This window comes from Emys orbicularis, chromosome 6 (genome assembly GCF_028017835.1).
Source record: "Emys orbicularis isolate rEmyOrb1 chromosome 6, rEmyOrb1.hap1, whole genome shotgun sequence".
Classification (NCBI taxonomy): Eukaryota; Metazoa; Chordata; order Testudines; family Emydidae; genus Emys; species Emys orbicularis.
In genome coordinates, this window is record NC_088688.1 from 49,843,292 (window position 1) to 49,863,528 (window position 20,237).

Below are 20,237 nucleotides of genomic sequence, written 5' to 3' on the forward strand. Positions count from 1 at the left end.
CCTTTATTAGTCTAACTCTCATTAATCACAGTTAGTGGGTCTGGTATACTGGAGACATAATGGGATGATGAATACTGGTCTCAGGACAATGCTACAGTCTCAGGAAATTAGCTAGAGCCTTACTAGCATTCACTTGCTCTTTTTATTGGTTTTGAGCAGTACTTTCCTCTAAAAACTAACTTATCACTGTGGAAAAATCATTATATGAGAAACAAGCCAAAGGATTGGGGATATTTTTAATCCCAACTCTGAAAGACAGTGTTTGAGCCAATTGTTGACGATTCCTACTGAAGACTAGGAGAGTCAAGAGAGCTCAGCAACCCCAAGGATTAGGCCCAGTCTATCCTAGGGGCAAAGGTATAAGAATTGAGAGAGATTAAATGGGCCCCTACAAGGTCACATGGAAGTACAGACAGAAGCACAGACAATGGGTTTGTTAGAACATGTAGGGGGAGAGGGATAGAAGTTATGATGGTGGGGGTAGAAAGCAAACAGGCATACAAGGTGGACAAGATCTCTGGTTTCAGAAATTCTGTTTGTTTTTGGATAAGCATTGGGAATTCTTATAGCCAAATATTCAAAAATGGCCACTGATTTTGTGTGCCTCAGTTTTAGGACATTCAGTCTAAACACACAAAGCCAGGTTTTCAGAAGTGCTGAGGCCAGGGAGTTTCTATTGAAGTTAATGACTGCTGTTAATGTTAACTGCCTTTGCACAACAAAAGGCAAGAGGTTGCCTCGGGGTATGTCTACACTTTGAACTGGGGGTGGAGATTCCCAGCTCCAGGAGACATCCGTGCACTAGGTCTAATGGAGCGAGTTTGCTAAAAAAATGAAGTGTAGCCACAGCAGCAGAAGGGACTAGATGTCCCATCAGTACATCCCCATCCAAGATGCTAGGTAAATTCTTGGGCTGGCTAACCTCCCAGCATTCGCGCCAAGGTGACTACACTAGTCTTAGCACACTAGCTTGATCAGAGCTAGGGCAGGGATATCTCCTGGAGCTGGGAATTACTGCCCTAGTTTGAAGTGTAGACATACCCTTAAATTTTCATCACCAATTGTTTAGCGCTCCTGCTGTACTGGAAAGCTCTTCCCCTTCTGGGATACGGAAAGTAAAAAACCCAAACCAGTGTTTTCCCTAGGAATTGAAATTTTTGGGGGTGGGTTCAAATTTACATTGGGGGGGGCGGGGAAGAGGTCAGGGCCGATGAGGGGTTAGACTGTGAGGTGAAGGTGGGCTGTATGGTACCATAGTAAAAACTGAAAACGATAGATACTTTTCATGACCATTAGATTTAACTCCTGTTTTAAAAATCACACAAATTAAAGTTGGCTACTCAAGCCTTCTATGAAGCACTACATCTACATCCTTCTTGGTTTCTTGTTATAATTTTGCACAACTCTGTTAATGAACTTCTTGAATGCAATGTGTTCATCTTTGGTGGCTTCTCATGTGTCCGGTACTTTCATTCCTTCAATTGATTCGCTCATTAGTTCATTCCCATGATCAGGCAGAAGGCGACTTCTTTCAGAACACAAAATTCTATTCAATGATGAAAAAACACTCAACTGTAGCTGTTGTGAACGGGAATAGCAAGAGATGAATTCCTACTTCTTTATGCTATGTTTCCTGGGATGAAAGATCAGGTCGAGCCACTAGTGATGATAAAAAAAGAAGTTGAAGTCAAATCTTCATTCATTTGTCATATGATATTCCACTCAGTGTTCAAATTCTCTAGTCTGTCCTGAGCACATGGCAGCCCCATTGCTGGTAGTGCCTCACTCAACTCAACTGTCAGTGTTTTGTAGGACAGGGATCTGTAAAAAGCTATGTAGAGGTTGTGTAGAATCTAGAAGTCGCTGTTGTAGATTTTTAAGAATCAAGTCTGTGTACTTTCAGTTGTCTTAACAAACACTTCTTGTCTTCTTCACTTAAGGATTCAATATAAATGCCTTCATTAGTCAACTTCTGAACTGAAGTCTTTGCTTCTTCAATGGATAGCTCTCTGATTGATCCAAATGTATCTTCTATTGCTGGACAAAGATCTACTACTGTTGTAGCAGATGCCTGGATGGCATTGTTTAATGACCCAAGTGGTTTCAACAGTAGACTTACGAGAGAGAGAGAATGGCAATCGTCTTCTCTGAACGTAGTAGCAAAAGTAATCCACCAGCCTCACTACTTAGATCCATCCCATCTTGGTAGATACTTTCCAAAGCCAGTAATAATGGCTGGAGTAATTTTAAGACAGCCAAGGATCACTCATGAGAAAGCCAGAAGGTTTTCCCAGGTTGGACTAACCTGAACTTCAGTCCCAGTGTTTCTATATTTTCCAAGATATTCAATCTTTTTGGACTCTTGCTGAAAAAAAATGAAGACATTAAATTTATAGCTTTTAAAATGTCTTTTGAAGAGTCTGCAGCTCGTACTAGCGCTAGTTGGAGTAGATGGCCTCTGCAGTGCGTATAGGAGAGATCAGGGTTACACTTTTCTCTGAGCAAAGCTTGTACCCCACCATGTCTTCCAGAGAAGTTTGCAGCTCCACCAAATGCATAAGCAGCCATCTGTTTGGGGTCCAATTGACAAGCATTTAACTCTTCTAAGATGTGAATTGTCACAAATGCAGCCGATGGGTCTTCTATAACTTGAACATCTAGAAATGCATCTACTGGCCTGCCCCTGACATCAAGATAACGTACACAATGACTTAATACTTGATGCCCATTTGCATCAGTGCATTCATCAGCCATTTTTGCAAATTTTTTGAATGTGGTGAGAGAGTTCTTGACTTTTTCAATTGTTGAGTCTTTCACTGTGGCACTACATGCTTCTAGCCATGAGTTTCTTGCAGAAAGATAGTGAGCATTTGAGGTCTTGTTCGGAACCAGTGTTCAACTTCAGGATGAACAAGTTACAATGCACTTAACATTTTCCTCCAGTTTGTAGTGTGTGGTATCTCTTGCTTAAATAGAAAGTATGATGCCACAGCCATGTTTGTTCTCATAAACTGTGTTGGGTCTCCAGCATTCTTAACAGCCTCATTAACACTTACCGGTGTTGTCCTTGGTCAGTGGAGACTCAGAGTTCAGAGGTGCTTTCACATGAGTTCACCTCCCAGGTGGGGGGCAAGAAGGCACCTTGCTCGTTCCTCCAGCTGCTCACTGTTCACTCTGGCCACTGTTGTTCATTGTGCCACCGTTCACACCATCGCTCTGTTGCCAATGGCCCTGCACAGTCACCTGCCACTGTGATCTCTGCGAGTTGGTCTCTTGAGGTTCCACCCAGCTCTCAGTGATTTCAGCTGAGCTCTCAGTGGGGGAACCTCGCTGCTAGTGCAGGCTGAGCGGTCTCTTCCACAGAAACACTGTCCCACAGCAGGTCTAAGCATTTAGACCCAATTATCAGTGATTTCAGCTGTAGTGGTCACTTAAAGCAAAAGACTATCTATGGAGCCTAATCAGCTCTGTCTTTAAAACAGCAGAGAGGGGCAGGTCAAATAGTACTTTTGACTCAGGCAGACCATCAAGCAAAACAACTGTCCCCACCCTCTCTTGATGCCCTCAATCAGCACAGGCTAGGTACAGTTCTACTGCCCTTTACTCATACAATAAGAACAACATTTCATTCCCCGCCCCCCACATTCAAGTGGTTTGTAACCCAACCCCAGCCAAAATCTATCACTTGGGCAACACAGCTCTGTTTGCTGGATACCTAGGTAGATTAGGTGTGAATGTAAATACAATCTGGTCCTGAAGCCTTTCCCCCCAGCCGCCAGCTCATCACTAGCTGTCAGGGAGAGCTCATTTAGACTTTGCTTACAAATCATCATTTGAAATGATTAGGTTGGCCAACATCACCAAAATGAATGCACTGACATTGTCATATAAAACAACAGCTATATAAGGAAGCTAGTCTATGTTCATACTTTTCAAATCTATTCTACTTTTTCAGATACACATTTTATCACACACTTTAAAAGCATATAATGTTTCAATTTCAATTCAAATGTCCAAACAATCACTAAATTGGCAACACTACATGTAACTAGTTCACAAAACTGGGGGGGGGGGGGGGGGAAGAGAAGAGAAAGTCAGGAGGGGTGTAGGGAAATCCCTGACCCAAACCCAGTACAGGCACTCACTGCACATCTTGTTCCCTCAAGTCTCCCATGCCCTGAGGGAAGGGAGCGGAGCTGTATATATACAGCCACATTTCCCAGCATTCCTTGCTGAGAGACCTACAATTCCCATTGGTCCTGAGGATGACCGCTTTGAAAAATCCACTCATTCTTGGCCAAAACTGAGAACAGGGTAATACTGGACCTGTAGCCAGCCTTGATGAGCCTGTCATATTACAATCATATGTGAAGTAGAAATATGCTATGTGGTGATGAAGCAGTATGTGGTTTGTTGTAAAGTGAAAGAAGTGTCCCAGTGCCTCTCTCCCCCAAACTGATAACTCCAGCAAATCTCCAATACCACCACCACCACACACTGTATTTGGGCTTTCATCTAGAGCAGGGGTTCCCAAACTTGGTTCGTGGCTTGTTCAGGGTAAGCCCCTGGCAGGCCGCGAGACGCTTTGTTTACCTGAGCGTCCACAGTTCACCATTCCCGGCCAATGGGAGCTTGGAGCGGCCATACCTGCGGACACTCAGGTAAACAAAGCGTCTTGCAGCCGCCAGGTGCTTACCCTGAACAAGCCACAAACCAAGTTTGGGAACCCCTGATCTAGAGCCAGGCAATAGCAATAAGTAAAAATCTGTTGAAATCTGTGAATCATTAGTAATGCTCACTCACCCAGGATAGGAAAGAACAAACATATTTATCAAGGGTGGTGCAGATTCCTCCTTCAGAAAGACCAGCCATTTTCAGCACATGTTCACAGGTGATTCAAGATTTTACAGACTTGCTGTGGTGATAGAAAGAGCTAAACAAAAAAACCAAGAATTTTCATTCAAAACAGTTTAAACATTAAACACTAGCCTCTCCAAGAGGAAGTAGAAATTCACTAGAATTTCTCAAAGCAGATGGATCAACAAATAGTTATTAGGATATATAGTGGCATCAGTGATTAAACAGAACTCACGGATTCTACTGGAGACTTCTGCTGCAAAAGTGAGGATGTAAAACCCAGCCTCATTCTGTAACACTGAGAGGCAACATACATTACAACTTTAGATGCATGGGCTCTCACCCAGAGAGTTTTGGGAAGTCAAAATATGGCCAGGCATACAGAAAAATCAGCAGAGTAATATTTATGCATGGCATTTGCATAAGAGCAATACCTCTATTCACAACATTTATCATCATCTACTGGATGGACATATGTAAATCAAAAATAATTCTGAGCAGGAATTAAACCATATGGAAGTAGAGAAACAAGAGCTTTACTCTCTTCCCTCATACTATTAACTTGAGTACTAGAGTTATTGAAACATGGTGTGACATGACAAATACTGAAGTCCTCTAACTGCAAATATTTAAATAGAACTTACCCAACTCCTACTGAAGTCAATTAAAAGACCTCTCATACGAAAGTCTCATGAAAGACTTGTTTAGTGGTGGTGCCAACAAAACCAACAACCACACACACAAACATTCCATGTGATCTACACCAATGTTTCTCAATGATGGGTGCGTGGATCAGTGCCAGTCCCTGAGATCTCCTTGACAGCTTAGGAAGGCAGCAAACCAATCCCTGGTATCAAAAAGGTTGGGAAACACTACTCTACACAACTCTATGGGAAAAAAAAGGATTTCAACCACGAAGTTCAGAGTCAGATCCCAACTTCCTCAAAGTTCAAGGGTGGTTTGGAACAAGTGTTTCAGTTTTGGATCAAGCTGTTAAGTTTGAGTCTAGATCTAAATTTCTGCATGCATAGAGAACAATTAGAATATGGCCTGAAGTAGAACACTATGGTCCAGATTCCCATTTGCACCACTTTACACTCCCTTTATGGGTGAAAGGGGCCTTAGTGTACATGAGACGGACTCATAGTGTTCTGGTTCAGGCCCTATTCTAATTATTCACCACCTTAGTCTACTCCATGTGGTCTTCGGACTTGCCTGTTCATTGCTTTTTAATGTTGAAATGGAAGCAGAAAACCTGTAGAAATTGGAATATATTCTTTTCAGCTAGATGCTCCTCTGTCTTAACATTAAGAGTTGGAAAACGTTGGTGTACAAATTGAAACATCTGGTGATCTGAGTTATATACACTTCTTCCCACTCATGCCCTCAACATTCTCTCATTCTGACATCATTGTTAAGATCAGTATAATTAAGCTCATTGTCCTATAAAATGTTTCTTGGGGAAATTTACAATGGAAACAAGGAAATGTGTTCGTTTAGGAGAGATGAGTATACCATGTCTGGCTGTCCAAAAGGACTGTGAATGTAAATTAAGAATTTGAAATAATCCCTTTGGTAATTTAAAAATATTCCCACAAATCATTACTGATATGCTAGATACAAGGGATCAAATCCTGAGGTCCCTGCTCAGTTTGTAAGTCACTCCTTACCCATGTCAATTCAGGAGTTTCCCTGAGAAAGCATTATATAAAAACTGAGTATCTCAGGAGTTAGCCAGGATTAGCTAATACAGTTGGACAAACATATTGTGTGAACATGCTGCGCTAGGGAATACAAGGTTAACAAGTATACTATTAGAATATTTTGTGTTCTCTTGAATTTCAAGCTCTGCAGTAGTACAATACATCACTGTCTCATGAAAGACAACGTGAAATCATTGGAGTTGGATTTCAAGAACATTCCATCCAAACATACTGGAAGTCTGTAAGCGTAGATACAAAGGGCCACCTCCTCAGCTGGTGTAAAGCATCCCTCTGTTGAAGTTAATGGAGCTATGTTGATTTACACCTGCTGGGAATCAAACCCATCATGCTTCTAGAATGAACAAGACTTATCTAGGCTATAGGCCAGATGCTCTGGTCTGGTCAAGTTTCATTCAGCTGAGCACAAGAGAGTGAGCAAAGATGACTTACCTACATTTGGACAGCACTGTTCCTCAGGCCAGCCACTCAGCTGTCCAGTCCCTGGTGTAAAGGAGCCTCATCGTGTCCTACTTTACATATAACTGCCTATGGTCCCAAAAGGGGCATTCTGGCACCTAGGAATTATAGTCTCTTGCACTAGACACCAAGATAGGGGTTACTTATTCTACTACAGGGAATTTAAACTGGCTTTAAAGGATGCTTTTCTCTATAACCCAGTACAAAACACATACACAAAACCATATCTGACAGTCTCTTTGGGAGCTAATATTTCTATGGCAGTGGTCCCTGACCTTTTTGTGGCCAGCAGCACATTCATGTTTTCAGAAGAGTGTGGCGGGCACCAACAATTTTTCAAGGCTTATTTTGTATTTGAACATTAAATAATATGAAAAACATCATATTTAATATTACATAATATATGAATCCAGAGAGAAGAGAGAAGCTGGAGAGAAGCCACGAGGACAGAACACCGGCACCCACAGCCCTGGAGTACTCTGTCCCCAGCAGGCGTGGGGCCCCGGCTTCTCTTCCCTGCTGGGCACTAGGCGGGCCCCGCACCTGCCGGGGCAGGGCCGGCTCTAGGTTTTTTGCCGCCCCAAGCAAAAAAAATTTGGCTGTCCCCCACTCCAGCCCTGGGCTCTCCCCTCCCCCCCCACAGTGCCCTCCCCCACCTGCACCCAAATGCACATGGAAGGCATAGGGACTAACCCTCAAACCTTGTACCCTGAAAGGGATGGGGATCTAGTAAAGAGAGTTCAGGCAGAGGAGCGGGTGTGGGGGTGCTCTACACTAGCAGAGAAGCAGGGTGTGATGTACTCATGGAGGAGGGTGGAGGAGAGGGGCTATCAGGAGGGTTGCGGGAGAAGAGGTGCAGGGGAAGGGGGAGGTGTGGGAGGAGAGGGCTGGGGGAGGGTACAAGGGGAGAGGTGCAGGTGAAGGGAGAGTACAAGGGGAAGGGGTTCGGCAAAGGAGCGATGGGGGAGGTACAAGTGAAGAGGCTGCGAGTGGGATGGTGGTGACAGGCACTGACAGCTGCTTCCCCAGCCCCATGCAGGCAGAGCCGAGAGGACGGACACTGTCCCCCAGGTGCCTGAGCCGCGGGGGTCCTCCGGTGGGGCAGTATCCCCCATTGCCCTGCTCAGAGCCGGGCTCTGCCTCTCCCCACCCCGGCGCTGTGGGGGCCCAGGGCAAGCAGCGCAGGGCTGAGGCGGGGGCAGCTCCCTGGCAGCTCGGGCTACCCAGCCACCCGCCCCATCAGCGCGCGAGCCGGGATCCGCGCCCCCTGCCCAGCCTGGCAGCGCCCTGCACAGCCCACTCGGGCGGGGAAATGCCACGCCACCCTGGGGAGACTCGAGCAGCAGTAGTGGCGGCAACAGGACCCCTCCTCCCTCCCCGCATCCCGGGCTCCGCTTCCCTCCCTCCCCAGCTCCTCACACACTCCGGGAGCCCCTCTCGCCGCCGCAGCCCGGGCTCGGCTCCAGGGGACAATGCTCTGGCCAGGGCCGGCTCCCGGTTTTTTGCTGCCCCAAGCAGCCCCGGAGTTCTGTCCCTGGCAGGCGCAGGGCCACGGCTTCTCTCCGGCTTAACCCGCGGCCCCACGCCTGCCTGGGACCACGAACACCGGTGCCCGCAGCCCCATAGTTCTCTGTCCCCAGCAGGTGTGGGGCTGCAGCTTCTCTCCCCTGCTGGGCAATAGGCGGGCGCACATAAATGCCACGGCGCCCACAGGCACCACATTGGGGGACCACTGCTCTGTGGCATAGCAAATGCATTAGAATGGCATTGAGACAGATTACAGCAGAGTGAAAGAGATATGCAAATACAGTGGAACTTTGTTTTTGAAGACTTTCAGCTTTGAAATGGTTTGCAAAAATAGTTCAAGTTTGCAAGGCTCATACAGTGAGATTAACTATACTGCACTGTAGATATAACTGTAAATATGTTTAATTGTATCTTTTTTATATAGGTAAAAAAATTGTCTACATTAACTACACTATAGTTACAATGGAAATAAAATACAATATGAATAAGAATATCTCCACTATTATTGGATTAGTTACATTAGTTAAGTTGTAGTCATGTTTGGTTATTTGAAGGATACGAATGTTATGAACCTGTTTCTGTAAACAATATTTGACCTTTGGAATTCATAGTGCATTGGCACTTAGCACTTCTACATTATGTAAACAAAGATTCATGCAGGTACTTTGCTTAGCTGTCTGATTAGACCGTAAGTTACCGTTTAATTCTCTAGATTGCGTATTAAAGTTTTATTTTCCACTCACAAAAACTGTAAAATCATCAAATATGAAGCACTTTGGAAATCATCAGTTAAACCTGTCCATTTATTATGGCTCAATATTACTTATTACTGAGTTTTACTATGCTTAGAAAACTCATACAACACCAGACAACTCTTTTAAAAAAGGACTAGGTGCCTCCTTGGTACAACTTCCATTGAAGTGAGACCTGAGACGAAATAGGGCTCTAGGGTTCTCTTGTGGCTTTAAGCAGTAGTGACAGTGCAAAGGCTCACCCACCCCCACTAGGGCACTGAGTAGCCCTAAAAAAGCACAGCCATTATGCCATCCTTGGAGAGGACATAGAATGCACTTTTCTCCTTGCAGTTGGGCCATGGGGAGTCTAGCACTAGCATCTGGCATTAGATTTAAGCTCCTAAGCATATATACACCCAGCCCCCTGCACAGGGGAGCAAGGAGAGGCCCTTTGAATTCCCTCCTCTCTCCTTGCAGTTCCACACAGTGGCTAGTCCTGTCCTCAGTAACTGGGGCTGACCTCAGTCCACAGGATAGGCTATAAGAGTTATTTTAGGGACTGGCAAAACCAGGGATGGTTTTATTTTATTTTTCCTAAAGTCAGATTTTGCTTGACTTTTGCCAAACTAGATGTGGCTGAAATCCAGGACTCATTCTAGCTAGACCCACAACATTTGGGGGAGTTCAGAGATGGGCCCATCTCTGGTTAGGCTAAGTGTTGTTATATAATGTAGTGCCTTTGGTAAACCAGAAGGAAAGAAAAAACAATTATGAGTAGTTTCACTATTTCTATGAACCACTAATGAATTAATTGGTAATGAACAAATGAGCAATTAAATGGAGTTTTCTTTTCTGTTTGATAGAAATGGCATTTTGAACATACTTTATGAGATTCATCCTCATGGGAAACAGAGAGCAAGACAAGGCAAAAAATCAGTCACTATCCTTCAGGCATGTGGTCTTTCTAAAGGATAGGTACAAAGGAATGTTATCTGGAAAAATCTTATGTCTCCACTAGGGCTGTCGATTAATCGCAGTTAATTCACGCAATTAACTCAAAAAAATAAATCGTGATTAATTGCAGTTTTAATTGCACAGTTAAGCAATAGAATCCCAAGTGAAGTTTATTAAATATTTTGGATGTTTTCCACATTTTCAAATACACCTCTACCTCGATATAACGCTGTCCTCAGGAGCCAAACAAATCTTACCACGTTATAGGTGAAACTGCATTATATCGAACTTGCTTTGATCCACCGGAGTACGCAGCCCTGCCCCCACCAGAGCACTGCTTTACCACATTATATCCAAATTCGTGTTATATCGGGGTAGAGGTGTATATGGATTTCAATTACAACACAGAATACCAGGTGTACAGTGCTCACTTTGTTATTTATTACAAATATTTACACTGTAAAAATGATAAAGAAATAGTATTTTTTCAATTCACCTCACACAAATACTGTAGTGCACTCTTTATCATGAAAGTGCAACTTACAAGTGTAGATTCTTTTTTTGTTACATAACTGCACTCAAAAACAAAACAAAACTTCAGAGCCTACAAGTCCACTCAGTCCTACTTCTTGTTCAGCCAATCGCGAAGACAAACAAGTCTGTTCACATTTATGGGACAGAAGGATACCCGCTTCTTAGTTACGTCACCTGAAAGTGAGAACAGGTGTTCGCATGGCAGTTTTGTAGCTGACATTGCAAAGTATTTACATGACAGATATGCTAAACATTCGTATGCTCCTTCATGCCTCGGCTACCATTCCAGAGGACATGCTTCCATGCTGATGCTGCTCATTAAAAAAAAATAATGCATTAATTAAATTTATGACTGAACTCCTTGGGGAAGAATTGTAGGTCTCCTGCTCTGTTTTACCCACATTCTGCCATATATTTCATGTTATGGAAGTCTCGGACAATGACCAGCACATGTTGTCTGTTTTAAGAACACTTTCACTACAGCTTTGACAAAACGCAAAGAAGGTACCAATGCGAGATTTCTAAAGAACAGCACTCGACCCAAGGTTTAAGAATCTGAAGTGCTTTCCAAAATCTGAGAGGGACGAGGTGTGGAGCATGCTTTCAGAAGTCTTAAAAGAGCAACTCTGATGCGGAAACTATAGAACCCGAACCACCAAAAAAGAAAATCCAACCTCTGCTGGTGGCATCTGACTTATATGATGAAAATGAAACATGCGTCAGTCTGCACTGCTTTGGATTGTTATCGAGTAGAACCTGTCATCAGCATGGATGCATGTCGTCTGGAATAGTGGTTGAAGCATGAAGGGACATATGAATCTTTAGGGCATTTGGCACATAAATATCTTGTGACGCCAGCTACAATGCCTGTTCTCACTTTCAGGTGACATTGTAAACAAGAAGCGTGCAGCATTATCTTCTGCAAATATAAACAAGCTTGTTTGTCTAAGCAATTGGCTGAACAAGAAATAGGCCTGAGTGGACTTGTAGGCTCTGAAGTTTTACATTGTTTTGTTTTTGAGTGCAGGGTTGTTGTTTTTTTAAATATATAAATACACACAATTCTACATTTGTAAATTCAACTTTCATGATAAAGAGATTGCACTACAGTACTTGCAATGGGGGGGGGAATTGAAAAATACTATTTCTTTTGTTTTTTACAGTGCAAATTTGTAATAAAAAATAATTAAAAACTGAGCACTGTTGCAATTGAAATAAAAAATATTTAAATAATTGGTATTCTGTTTAACAGTGCGATTAATTTTTTTAATCGCTTGACAGCACTAGTCTCCACGTGTATTATTCAGTTAGCTATGCAACAACACATTGGAGGCCTGTTCTATGCTTAAAAGTTAAGTCAATATAGCTACAGCACTCTAGGTTGTGAAAAATCCACACCCCTGAACAATGTAGTTAGTGTGACCTAACCCCCTGTGTAGACGCAGCTAGGTCAATGGAAGAATGCTTCCGTCAACCTACCTACTGTCACTCAGGCATGTGGTGTTTCTACACCAATGAAAAAAGTCATTCTGTTGCTGTAGGCTGTGTCTACACTATGGGGTTATGCCAGCATAGCTAGGAGCCATAGCTATGCCACTGTAGTTCCCATAACATACACATGGCCTGAGATGAACTAGAGGCTGGTTTAACAGAAATAAAGTCAGGGAAGGATCTGTGTAAATGCTAGTTTCCTTCATGCACTTGAAGTGCTTGACTATACTGAGGTTCAGGTAGCACCTGTATGTTGCAAACGAAACAGAGAACTTGGAAGAGGTTCCTAAAATGAACACATCCCTTCTGTAACATGCCTCTACATCAGGGCCGGCTCCAGGAACCAGCGAAGGAAGCAGGTGCCTGGAGTGGCCAATAGAAAGGAGCGGCAGTTCGTCTGTTCCTGGGGCGGCACATCCGGGTTGGCGGCGGCGGCACTTCGGTGGCAGCTCAATCGGCCCGCTTGAGTCTTCGGCAGCGGGTCCTTCACTGTCTGGCTTCCTCTTCAGCAGCACTTCGGCGGCAGCTCAATCGTTTCCCCCCCCCCCCTCCTCCTCGCCGCTTGGGGTGGCAAAAAAGCTGGAGCCGGCCATGCTCTACGTCCATCCAGAGGAGTGATACTGTCTTACAGACTATTATCGTAGCCCTCTAGTAGAAGCATCATCATTGTCCTTCCCATAAAAGGAAGCACTGAAACCACCTTCTGCCAGAGGAGACGGTAAAGTCAAACAAAAACAAAGTAAGTACAAAAATCCAAACTAAATATTTATAAGCCATAGAAGTGCCTTATTTAATATGATTCTGCTCCAAACTACCTCAGTTCCCTTGCTTACTTGGCAAGCAATTCTCAGTATACATGTGCTGTCCTATTCCCTCACTGCTTGACTGTCTCCTGCAGGTCAATCTACTGCAGTTGCTTAATTAAAATAGAAGTAGACCACGTACATACACTATAGTACCAATATATTAAATCACTGCAAAATGTGAAAGCCTCTAATAATTCCATTAGAGTACACATCAAGGCAGTGTCCTTCAAGAATGCTTTTCTTAAAGCTTAGATGAAATTAAGAAAAGCACTGTAGTTACTAATGGCAGAATGAGACAAAACCCAGTGAGCATTGTTGGGGAAATTGGCAGATTGGCAATACTATAGGTAGGGCTAAGATTTAGTCACAGGTATTTCTGGTAAAAGTCATGGACAGGTCATGGGCAATAAATAAAAATTTACAGCCCATGACCTATCCATGACTTACTATACATACTCATGACTAAATCTCTGCTTCAGGGGGTGGAGGGGTGTGTCTCTGCTTCTGGGGGCCGGCCAAGCAGCAGCTGGTGTGGCTGGCCCTGGGACCACCTGAGCGTAGGGTTGCCAAGTTTCTAATTGCACAAAACTGAACACCCTTGCCCTGTCCCTTCTCAGAGGCCCCACCCTGCTCACTCCATCGCTCCCTCTCCCTCACTCACTTGCACCGGGCTGGGGAGAGTCCCTTTTTGATGGGTGTTCCAGTTGTGTCCCAGGGCCAGCTGCTCGGGCGGCCCTTGAGTCAGCCGCACCCAGGGCTGGCTCTAGGTTTTTTGCCGCCCCAATAAAAAGGTGGCCGGAATGCCGCCCCTGAAATTGTGCCGCCCCAAGCACATGCTTGGTTTGCTGGTGCCTAGAGCCGGTCCTGGCTGCACCAGCAGCTGCGGAAGTCACAGAATCCATGACTTCTGCAACCTGCATGACAGAATCGGAGCCTTAACTATAGGTCTGTAACTCTGACTCACAGAATTTAAGGTTAGAAGGGACCTGTGTGATCATCTAGTCTGACCTCCTGCACATTTCAGGCTACAGAATCTCACCCACCCACTCCTGTAATAGATCCCTAGCCTCTGGCTGAGTTACTGCTCAGTAACAGGAAACTAAGTCAAAAGAGAAAGCCAGCTTCTATCATGGTGTATAAATAACCACAGTACAAAGCTCAGATTCGGGGGGTGGGGGGAATTTAAAGGTATTTAAGCCAAAAATTTGAGGTCCCAGAACCCAAATGGGGGAAGAGGTGTGTTTGGGGTTTTTCTTTTCCCCTTTTTCTCTCTTTTTAATATAGCTCAAACTTTGACAAGAATGAATACTCATTTCCACTTGCACCCAATGTTTAGTAGGCATTGCTCAAACACAGAAGCCATGCCCTTCTGCCCTGAAGAGCTCACATTCTAAACAAACAGACATGGGAAGTGCACTATATTTTCCCTTGTAGAGACTTAGCTTCAAACACTGAGTAGGTCACCAGTGAAATAAGTTATGTGGTCTCACTGTAGTCTGAAGTACTGTGATCACACACCAGACTACAAAGAACACCCCCAAAATACCAGACAGTTTGACCCAAGTGACAGTCTCTGCTCTATAATGGGTCTGTTGCCAGTGATGTGTAACTGGAAACAGTCAGGAAACTCCAGCTAGGGATTTATCTTTCAAGTGTTACAGGTGAAAAGTGCTTGAGAATTATTTCAAAGGAAAGAGCAGCCTGAGGGAGTCTTTTGTGTGTGTGTGTGTGTGTGTGTGTGTGTGTTCTGCCTCTGACACTTGTTCAAATTCTGTTAATAAACACTCAGTACCTGTGACAGTCACGTAGGCACCTTTCCCCCACTTAGACAAATCAAATCCAGGTTCACAAAATATATGAGCCACTTTCCTGCTTCCTGCAAATACAACCCAGAAGCTAAATTTGAATCTAGGACAGTGTCAAGATGATGTCCTGAGACACAAGAAGTGAAACCCTGGCCCCAATGAAGTCAGTAGCGAGGCGTTTGCCATTGACCTCATTGAAGCCAGGATTTCACCCAAGGTCTACGATAGAGTTTGTTTCCATTATGAATACAGCTTACAGTTACTCTTTCTTTTATACTGGTGGATGGTAGTCATGCTTTACTTCCACATCCTCTGTGGATGATCTACCAGCAAGGTATAAGATGAACCTACAGCCACACTGAGGCTTTTATTGAAGAGACAGCCTAATTTTATGACACAGGAAACAGAATTACTGATGAAAAGTCACTAAATTTCTGATGCCTCTTTTACAGGACAGGAGTACTAGAGTTAGCCCCTGCAAAAAAGCCACACATGTAACTAGATCTACCAAGTCTCTTAGCCACAATAAGAGAAGTGTGGGGAAAAAGATATTATACATGACAGATGAGACCTCTGGAGGCTGATGCAGAGAATGGTGTGTGTGTGTGTGGGGGAAATACCAGCAACTGAAGGAGGGCCACCAGACATACCTCCTAAGGCTAATGGAGACTGTCCCAAAACAAGACCACCTGTTGTGTGAGGAACTCCTTTATGGTATGTCCACAAAAACAATAAACTGCCACTAATGTGAAGAGAAATCTACTCAGATCTACTGCTCCTCTTTTCTCAGCAAGTGGGATCTATGGTCAGATAGCCATCCCTTCAGGCCACACAGAGTGAAGAGGAGGTAAAAGTAACTTAAGGTGCATTTTGCCTCAGGTTAGCTCCTCAGATTAAGGCAATGAGGAGTGGAGCCATGACTACCTCCACCCTGTCATCTTTGTAGCATCATACACCCCACCAGGGTATAGGAGTGGATCAGTTCTGCATTCCCCTGAATGCATGGACTGGGTTCCCTCTGTCCTCCCCCTACCGTGCATCTGTACAAGGGCCAGACAGAATCTGAGATTATGTATTGTGGTTTTAGCTCAAAGCAGATGCCTGATCATTAAGTCAGTTGTTTTTGGCATCAGAATTCCCCTGGCTTAAAAAAGTGGCACTGCAATGCTCAGCATTACAGTTTATGGGCTAATTTTTCAAGGAGGCCTCTACCTAGTTTTTTTTATTAATTATTATTATTATTAAATGCCACTTGCATGTGCAAAATCCCTTACACATGCACTCTTGGGTATGCAAATGATAGTGAGCAAAATGAGAGAATGTACATGTGCAAAGCCTATCTGCACTCAATTTGTGCACATAAACAGGTGTTTGACTGTGTACATCCTATCCCTGTTTGTGAAAGTGAGACTGGGCAATATGCACAATTCATATATAAATAAAGCCACAGTTTGAAAATTTAGCCCCAGAGGGCTGCAGCTATTTTAAGTAGTTAAAATCTGATTGTGTGTGCGTGCACTCATGTAATTACAGTTCCATTTAGCTGCTTTCAAGTATATTGACAACAATTTCATGAATGGCTTGCCACAACAGCTGAGGAATGAGACATTTACAGTAGTTGCTTGCATTGAGTAGAGTAATGAGTGAAAAACATGAGGAGTTTTTCAGGCATTACAGAAACTTTTCATTTGACTACAGGAGAGCAACATGTCATCATGATCATAATACACCCTAACAAATGCATTGGAACTGTCAGTGAGCCCATCTAACACCCACCCCTCACTACAAGGTAGACTGTTTTTTGGACTCAAGTTGATAGGCCTCCCACCCAAACCTGGCATTACTTCCATGTTTATTCCTGTACATTTACAGTGACATTAATAAATACTTCATAGTGGTATCTACACATCACCCTCCCTCATCTGTGTAGGGTGAATAGCCAAAAGCTATTGGGGGCCAGGCCAGAGTTCCTTTGCAGTCCTTGACAGTTGATGCAGCTTGTTGGGACTGTTGGCAACTGGCACAGATTACAGCAGCCATTTTGCTGCTCTAAATTACACTAGGGACTATCCCAATACACGGCTGATCCCAGAACCAGCACACAAAGTTGGATGCAAAGGTAGTTTGAACTCTCACCACTCAGCTTTAATGAGCTGAGGATGTGGCCCCATATCTATTTTAACATCTCACAGTCCAGAAAGTTTCCATCTGAGTTGATGTGCGAATGAATTACTCACTTCTGTAGCATTTATAATTTCAAGACAGACTATGGACATTGTACGTGGTCTACAGACACAGACTCCTTATTTTTAAGAGCTGTCAGTTGCCAATTGTTTCCCCTTCATGAGTTCAGACTTAAGAATGGTTCAGGGCTTGAGTTAACACAAGTTAGATACAAAAAGGGAAAACTTTATTTAATGTATTTCATTAGCTTAACAGTGTTAGTGTGGAGCTGTAACTAGAACTGGTCAAATAAAGGAAAAAAGTGATTCACAGTAAACAGTGGCAGACTGGGTTCACTGTTATTTGTGGTGTTATAATATTCATGGTTTGTGAGGGATGCTGGGGATTCATGAGAGTGTTTATGGATCCTAGACGTTTCATTGTTTAAACACAAATGATTATTCATCCAAAGAGTCATACCAGAAGGTATCGTATTCATGACTGCATAGACATTATTTGTTCATCTCCTGTTTCAAAAGGTTGTCATTAAGGCAGGGAGCAGAAACAATACCATGTGACTGAGGTGATCAATCACGCTCCACAAAGAGCGAATGGTTGAATTAAACAGTTCATGGGCTTTAACAAATCTGGGCCCCCTGCAAAGGGATTTGATTGGAGCCCACATCTGCAAAGCCCAAGATTCAGCATGTGGCTCTCTCCTTCCACTTGTCCCACATACTTCTGCTACGCAAACTGCAGGGGGTCAACACTGCAGGGGCAAGAGAAGAACACTTCCAGAACTGAAATGACCTGTATCTGTGGAGTGATGGAGAATTCCTGTTATACAAGAAGGACCTGCAATGTACCCTAGCCAAAGAGTAAAACGAAGGGTGAGACGTCCTGTGTCTCCAAAGGCTCAAGCTATCATTTCCTGTAGATCTCTCAGCTGCACACCATGTGGAACTGGAGCATAAAGCAGCAAACATTATACTGGCATCGATGAGGGGCCACTGCAGTTGCTGGTTTGGCAGCATTGACTGATCCAGACCTGTGAACAGCCCATAGGCTAAACTTGGTTAATAAGCTACTCAGCAAATACTTATCAATAAGTCAGACATTTGCAGAAATCAGGATAGATTCAAAAGTGATTTTTGAACAGAAAGTGTTAATCACAGTGAATATTATGCACAACAAATAATTTGACCAGCTCTCACTATTTCATTGCTTGTCTCTTTTAGACACCACTGCTCTGTGACAGCGAGATTCATATTATGCCCATATGATCCCCATTCCCTTACAATTTATAAAAAATATAAACAGCAGAAAGAGGCTTTATTCCTATCAGGCTAGCTGTATCCCAGCTGTAAAGAGGCCAATGGCTACTGGATGACATTCCAGCAATCTTATTATAATCACATGCACTCCACATGACCCTACTTTAAGCATGAAAACAACTTTCAGGAGCAAGCCTACATTTTCCATACACAGAAAAATATTTTATCCAGCTAGTAGAGAATATCTTAAGACAGAGAATATCGTATTGCCCTTATATAAATCCATGGTACACCCACATCTTGAATACTGCGTACAGATGTGGTCTCATCTCAAAAAAGATATGGCATTAGAAAAGGTTCAGAGAAGGGCAACTAAAATGATTAGGGGTTTGGAACAGGTCCCATATGAGGAGAGATTAAAGAGGCTAGGATTTTTCAGCTTGGAAAAAAGGAGACTAAGGGGAATATGATAGAGGTACTGTATATAAAATCATGAGTGATGTGGAGAAAGTGAATAAGGAAAAAAGTTATTTACTTGTTCCCATAATATAAGAACTAGGGGCCACCAAATGAAATTAATGGGCAGCAAGTTTAACACAAATAAAAGGAAGTTTTTCTTCACACAGTGCAGAGTCAACTTGTGGAACTCCTTGCCTGAGGAGGTTGTGAAGGCTAGGACTATAACAGGGTTTAAAAGAGAACAGAATAAATTCATGGAGGTTAAGTCCATTAATGGCTATTAGCCAGGATGGGTAAGGAATGGTGTCCCTAGCCTCTGTTTGTCAGAGGGTGGTGATGGATGGCAGGAGAGAGATCACTTGATCATTACCTGTTAGGTTCACTCCCTCTGGGACACCTGGCATTGGTCACTGTCAGTGACAGGATACTGGGCTGGATGGACCTTTGGTCTGACCCAGTACGGTCATTCTTATGTTCTTAGTGGTTCACATGGCAATGGCACTAGAACTTCAAGGGTCATTATTTAAAAGACAAATCTCCAAGAAATCTAGAGCCATCCAGCAAGTCTATCTACATGCAGGGAGTGTTCACTTCAGAGATATGATGAATCAGTAAAGAATATTTCAATACTTACCATACTTCAGAGTCCTGCCATAGCAAAGAGTAACATGTCTTCAGTTGAATTTAATTTTCAAGTGAAGGTATAATTTCTTTTTTCAGAACTCTAACAGGCTTGATGTTCTGAGAACATGTGCATCACAGCTTACATCTGGAAGGTTAGATTGTCATCAGTTACAATAATAAGATAAGTAAACATGGCAAAGGTGGTGCTGTTACTAAATGAGCTGTACAAAAGCAACCATTCAATTACAGGTTAGGCATTAAGAACATTCTGAAAATATTTGATATTACTGCAGGTAACAAAAGTTCTAACAGCACTGCTAGATCAGAAAGCCATTGGTACTACTATAGCTTTTTTGAAATATAGAATACACACGTTTCCAATAGGAACGTGCTAACCATATGGCAGAGACGGGCTCCACCTAACGAAGAGAGGGAAGAGCATCTTCGCAGTAAGGAGGGCTTTAAACTAGGTTCACTGGGGGAAGGAGACCAAAGCCCTGAGGTAAGTGGGGAAATGGGATACCAGGAGGAAGCACGAGTAGGAGAGTGCAAGAGGGGAGGACTCCTGTCTCAGACTGAGAAAGCGGGACAATCAGCGAGTTATCTTAAGTGCCTATACACAAATGCAAGAAGCCTGGGAAACAAAGCAGGGAGAACTGGAAGTCCTGGCACAGTCAAGGAACTATGATGTGATTGTAATAACAGAGACTTGGTGGGATAATTCACATGACTGGAGTACTGTCATGGATGGATATAAACTGTTCAGGAAGGACAGGCAGGGCAGAAAAGGTGGGGGGAGTTGCATTGTATGTAAGAGGAGTATGACTGC